Raw genomic sequence first — 6,667 nt, forward strand, 5'->3', positions numbered from 1 at the left:
GGACAGATATGATTTACATGTAGGACAGAGGTGATTTACACGCAGTACCCAGATGACTTACATGTAGTGCACAGGTGATTTCCTCGTAGTACAGAGGTGATGCAAAAGCAAATTCGAGATGCACCGAAAAAAGGAGTTTATATATTTGGTGTCTTACGCAGTAACACAATATATAACTGCAAACACATCACCTTCAAAGTATATAACAAGTAACTAATAATTGTTAGTGAGAATTTTAGTTTTGGAGTTTATTATTTGCAACGAGCAAAGCTTTAGGTAGTATCTTTGACATGTTTGCCAAGTAACAAGTAACGCAACATACTCTACTGTAATCGGTCACGAAAATAATTTTGTAAACCTATGAGCTGTCTGACAGTAGTTACGTCAGTACAATGCTGCCACCTGTTGATATTGTATCCTAGCTCAATGGACGTTATGGAGTGTTTTACAATCATTCAGCTGTTATTCGTCGAAAAGTCTCTATAACACCGCCTGGAGGAAAAACGACACCTACCAAAAATGCAGGTTACTTTCTGTTGATGAGAATGAGAGTAAAAGAATGAAAGTAAAAGTATACACTTGCACGGTATTATGGACGTCTCATACACACGTGCAGTAGCCGTGCAAATACCCATGTGCACACAACGGCTTAAGCACCGGTAATTTAAATGTGCTTCATCCACGCAAATGCATATGTGCACATCCACTGCTCAAGCATGGGTTATGCACATGCGCTGCATCCACGCAAAAGCACATGTGTACATAACGGCTATAGCACGGGTTATATAAATGTGTACTTCATCCATGCAAATGCACATGTGCACATAACGGCTTAAGCATGGGTTACGTACGTGCGTTGCATCCATGCAAATGCACATGCGTACATAACGGCTTAGGCACGGGTTATATAAATATGTGCTTCATCCATGCAAATTCACATGTGCACATAACGGCTTATGTACGGATTCCGTACGTGCGCTGCATCCATGCAAATGCACATGCGTACATAACGGCTTAGGCACGGGTTATATAAATATGTGCTTCATCCATGCAAATGCACATGTGCACATAACGGCTTATGTACGGATTCCGTACGTGCGCTGCATCCATGCAAATGCACATGCGTACATAACGTCTTAAGCACGGGTTATATAAATATGTGCTTCATCCATGCAAATGCACATGTGCACATAACGGCTTATGTACGGATTCCGTACGTGCGCTGCATCCATGCAAATGCACATGCGTACATAACGTCTTAAGCACGGGTTATATAAATATGTGCTTCATCCATGCAAATGCACATGTGCACATAACGGCTTAATTACGGGTTCCGTACGTGCGCTGCATCCATGCAAATGCACATGTGTACATAACGGCTTAAGCACGAGTTACGTGCGTGCACTGCATCCACAAAAATGCACATGTGTATATAACGGCTACAGCACGGGTTATATAAATGTGTACTTCATCCATGCAAATGCACATGTGCATATAGCGGCTTTAAGCACGGGTTCTGTACTTGTGCTTCATCCACGCAAATGCACATGTGTATGTAACGGCTTAGGCACGGGTTATGTAAATGTGTACTTTATCCATGCAAATGCACATGTGTACATGCACGACTTAATCACTGGTTATGTACGTGTGCATAACCCACGTAAATGCACATGTGCACATACACGGGTTATGTATGTGTACTTCATCCACGCAAATTCACGTGTACGGCTTATGCACGGGTTATGTATATGTTCATCATCCACACAAATGCACATGTGCAAATGTACGGCTTATGCATGGATAGTGCACATGTGTCGTACACGTACGTGTTGTCTGGGACAGGTGCTTCACCTAGTTTTACTCCGTCCAATTCTCGAAATTATGCGCCAAATGTGTAATTGATCTATAAAATGGACATCGGCTATCTAAAGCTGTTTCTAAAATTTCACTAGTTCTTTTATAAAACTCTAAATTGGTTTTGGCAACTTATCTGTTTATAATGCTGTTCGAACGCCGAATATTAATATCCACTCCTCGGTTAAGCTATCTGGCTTGAAGAATTCATGACCACTGTTTGGCACACTTGCTAAAAAGGTGCATTGTATGGGAAGGTTGTTCGAACTATCACCTACAATCCAGAACCATTCAGTGTATTGGAATCAAAATTGCAATTTTGGTGAAGATGTCTTCAAAGATCATTTGATTACAACTGTGAATATGCAAATTGCTACGTTTAGTAAAGTCTACTATTTTAGTTCCGTGGCACCGTTGAAATTTAAAAAATAAACTAATTTGTAAGAATATTAACAATCTTTTGGGAAAAAGTGTTTGACCCTCGCCTCAAGAAGATTTTGGACATCTATGAAGTATCAAGAAACTTCTACAATTATTAGGATTTCAATCTCCGAGACATGTGGTGATTGATTTCAGTTTGTATGTAGTGTTCCGTTTTTCCTCTGTACTGGAATTTCACAAGGAGAAGGAAATGATTAGTTGGACAGTGAGAGAAGTGAAATATATGAACTGTAACCGTTATGTATTCTGATGTTCAACGCATCCAAACAGGTAATGTTGTTCTATTCATGCTCTATAATTGAAGGGGTGAGCGTAACAGTGGTATAACCCACATTTTTAAAAATGAAGAAAAATCAAGTTAAACTTAAACACACGCGTTTTCTAACAATATATATGTGCTGTTCGAACATATATATAAAAGTTCCCACTCATTCTCTAAGATCAAATTTCCTGACTTCTCCAGGTTTTCCAGGTCACTTCTCAGAAATTTCCAGGTACATCATTTTGTGGCATATTTGTACCGGTGCATAGAAAAATAGAATTTGCACATGAAGGAAAAGAAACAAAACTTTTTAAATTATGATATGTCCCCCACCAAATAGCCAGATAAGGCAAAAAGTGAAATCTGGTAACTTAAAAAAAATATATGAAAATAACCTGTGCGTTATTTATGTACATTTTCTGGTCAATAATGTTGCTAATGAATTTATAAAACCGCTCAACATTTTCAATCTGAGCCTGACTTCACTTTTCACCCTGGATGGGGTATGGCTGTTTATTTTTATTTATTGCTACAAGTATTCTATTATTTTCCTTTTCACAGAAGTAATTATAGTAAACATATACAATCGTTAAAGTTGTTAATGGACGAATTCAGAAGTTAAACATTTTATCATCAGTTTGACTATTTGTGATACTTACTACAGATATATATTTTCTGTCTGTCAAGAGAGCTTTCTGCACTGATGATACATAATTACAAACGTTTTCACAAATCTGATAATTTCTTATCAATATCTGCTTCCCCGTTCTCTTATTTGAGATTGAATGTGTCTGTTGTGCAGTCTCTTTCTATGCTCATCTGATTGTTCACTTTTCTTTTTCTGTAATGCATCTGTATATCTTGAGTATGAGTAATGTACATATTGAAGCATCTTGTTGGTCACGTTCACTTTTAATGAACCACCCTCTACATAAACTGATTCATACACCATCCTTTCAGCCACAACTGTCTCTTCATGCAAATTTTCCACTAGTAAGTCTTTGTTAATAGAAAATCCACTTTCAACATTCGCGTTGCCATGCGAAAGCGTAAGTGTTAATTTCACGACAGACCACAATTCCTTATATTCTTTGTTGTCTGTTAATATGTTTCCGTACATTTGACAAAGATTATAATTTTCAAGAGAAAATTCCTTGAGCCGCTGATTGACTTTAGTATTTGAAAGAAATCGAGTGTACTGCTGTTTTGCCAAATCTGCTTGCGTTGAAGATATGTGGTTATCATCATTTAGGTAGGTGAGTGATGTATTCATCCGATTTTCCGTCTTACTAGTATCTTGAAGGATAACTGTGGGGTTCAAACAAGAATCTGCACTTACAACACCATACTTAATAGGACTTCTTTCGATAGTTTTTAGTATAGTTGCTACAAGAAACTTCTGACACTGATATAAAAATTGTAGCTTCGATTTTTCAGACATTTTACTAATTTTTAGCCGTTTTCTAGTAGAAAATCCTACACCAATAGTTTGTACAAGAAGAAAATTAATTTCGGAATTCATGTCAAATTTCACAGGTTTGGATAATTATTTTGCGCGATCTGTTTCTTTATACAACGACTCATCAAATTGAAAAATACGTCAAGAAATGAATCATACAAGTAAGATATCATTGAATCAGAGGTTTGAAATTTCTTCAAGAACGGTTCAAGTACTGATACAATTGTGTTGAAGAACGCAATTTTCGACAATGCCAATGGATCGTCACAGTCTTCACGCAAATAGTTTATAGACACAGTGGACGGTAATTTACTTGTTGAATTCAAATATTTCTTTACACTGGGAAAGATTTCCATGGCTCTTCTTGAAACGTCTGCATTTCCCAAGAAGACCAACAAAATATCCGGATATAATATATCAGGATATTTTGTTGGCCTTCTTACCTTACAATCGATTTCTCATTTTCGCCACTCCTCTCTCACGCCTCTGTATTTAGTTTCAGCATTATTATTTTCCTCTGAATTATATGTCAACCTAATGCATGCTCAAAGTTTCCCCACTGGTGTAAGCCTTTGTGGTTCGAATACTACGTCGAGCTATAGGTTCATGTCTCATATAACCTCAGTACTGATACAGACGTTAAATTCAGAATGAACCAATCAATTAATGGAAGATTTCTTGGGACATTGGTTCGTTTCTGTGGTATGTGATCCAATCCTTGGCATCACGTTAGGCATCCTTCCGTCATGGTATTTGTATTGTTCCAAAACTTATAAAACACTGTATTGTTCAAAAGACCAAATAAACACATGCGTAGTGCACTTGATTTAAGCCACTTATTTATTCTGTCCTAGTTATACTATTTCACAATTAACCCGCTCAGAGTTATGATACGTTAGAATAATATACATTTACTAATCAGACCTGTACGAAAAAAACGTGTTGCTATTTGTTTTTTTTTTTCAAAATTCCACATATTCTCGATTTTACATAATGAAACTAATGTGCGCTTCTAGCTCTTCGTAAAGCACAATTAATATCAATATTTAGCATATTTTAAAATATACATTCCTAATTGTACTCATATTTAGCAACTGTTTAGAGAATCTTATATTCGATCTTCAAGTATAATTGCAAAGAAAAACGTACATTCAATGTTTTGATATTTATATCTTCTGAAAATATTCATGCTAAAACCCCTCTTAAAAGTGGAACATTCTACGGACTAAGGACATTATCATATACTAGTTTGCAGATACTGTATCTCTCTCTCTCTCTTTCTCTCTCTTCCCGCCCACAGCAAAATTCCAACTAGAGGATATTTTATAAAATAATACAGAGGTAGGAATATAACATACATAAAGTAAGCTACATAACATACATAGAAGTACATAAAGTAAGCTTCTTTCCTGAAACAATTTTGTTTAGCAAAATTATTATTTAACAAAAAACCTATTTGATATACGGGTCATTCCATGCCAAATCACCTGTAGCACTGTGCTTCAATGTCTCAGATTCTCTTCTAATTTCTTTCATACATTAATACTAATGAAATTATCCTTAAAAAAATTCCGATTTTTTGGATTAGAAATGGACCGGGGAGAAATTTTTGAAAAATGTGAATTTTGCTTCAATCTCACTTTTTGGCACTCAGCATCATGAAACTAAATTATCATAACTTCCTTATTTTTGAAGTTATTTGGCTCATCCAGGTGCAAATAAAAGATTAATGTTTGGTCGTTCAGTAAATCTTAGGAAACTTTGCAAAAGGTTACACTGTCAAACATTAATGGGCAAATCAAATTTTACGGTTTTTAAAATTGTGCCGTTGCTCAAAAGTTACAACTATGAAACTTTTGATTTTTTTTTTGTAAATTCATCTTACCACGTAGATGGTGTGGTTAAAAAATAAAGAGAGTGTTTTTTGTATTTTTGTAATTATTATTTTTTATGTACGGAAATATACAGTTTTAAGTTTTGTTACAAAGTGTGTGATTGATCGTAAGTTACAACTATGAAACATTTGAAACTTTTAAAATAGAATCATCTTAGCACATACATGATATGGTTAAAACATAAAAGGTGTGCTTTTGGTATTTTTGTAATTATTTTTATTTTTATTTATTTATTTATTAATTAATTTTTTTTGTATTTTACATGTATAGAAATATACAGTTTTAAGTTTTGTTACAAATTGTGTCATTGCGCGTAAGGATCATTTAAGCACATACATGATATGGTTAAAAAATAAAAAGTGTGCTTTTTGTATTTTTGTAATTATTATTTTTGTACATAAGACTGCAATTCATGAATCGCTCTGGACCTTCTATATTCTACTGGCCAGAAATTGAAGACTTTTGTTGGGTACCTTTTGAAAATATCATCTGGGAAGTTCCTGATCCATCTCTTACAAGCCAATCAGGCCGGACTTACGCAACTGAAAGCAAAATTAAAAGAAAACAACATGCCATCAAAGAAAAGGATGCGCTGTGAAATATAGGACACAACATTTTGTATGTAAATCTATGTAATTCTAAGAAGTATTACTGGTATGTATGTTTATTATTTTCAACTATGTACATTAGTCTATTATTTCTTATTTCTGTTGATAGGGTTTGTAATAATCACTCAACCCCTTACATTGCTGGGCC

The sequence above is a fragment of the Thermobia domestica genome, chromosome 1, assembly GCF_964235325.1.
Source record: "Thermobia domestica chromosome 1, izTheDome1.hap1.1, whole genome shotgun sequence".
NCBI lineage: Eukaryota > Metazoa > Arthropoda > Insecta > Zygentoma > Lepismatidae > Thermobia > Thermobia domestica.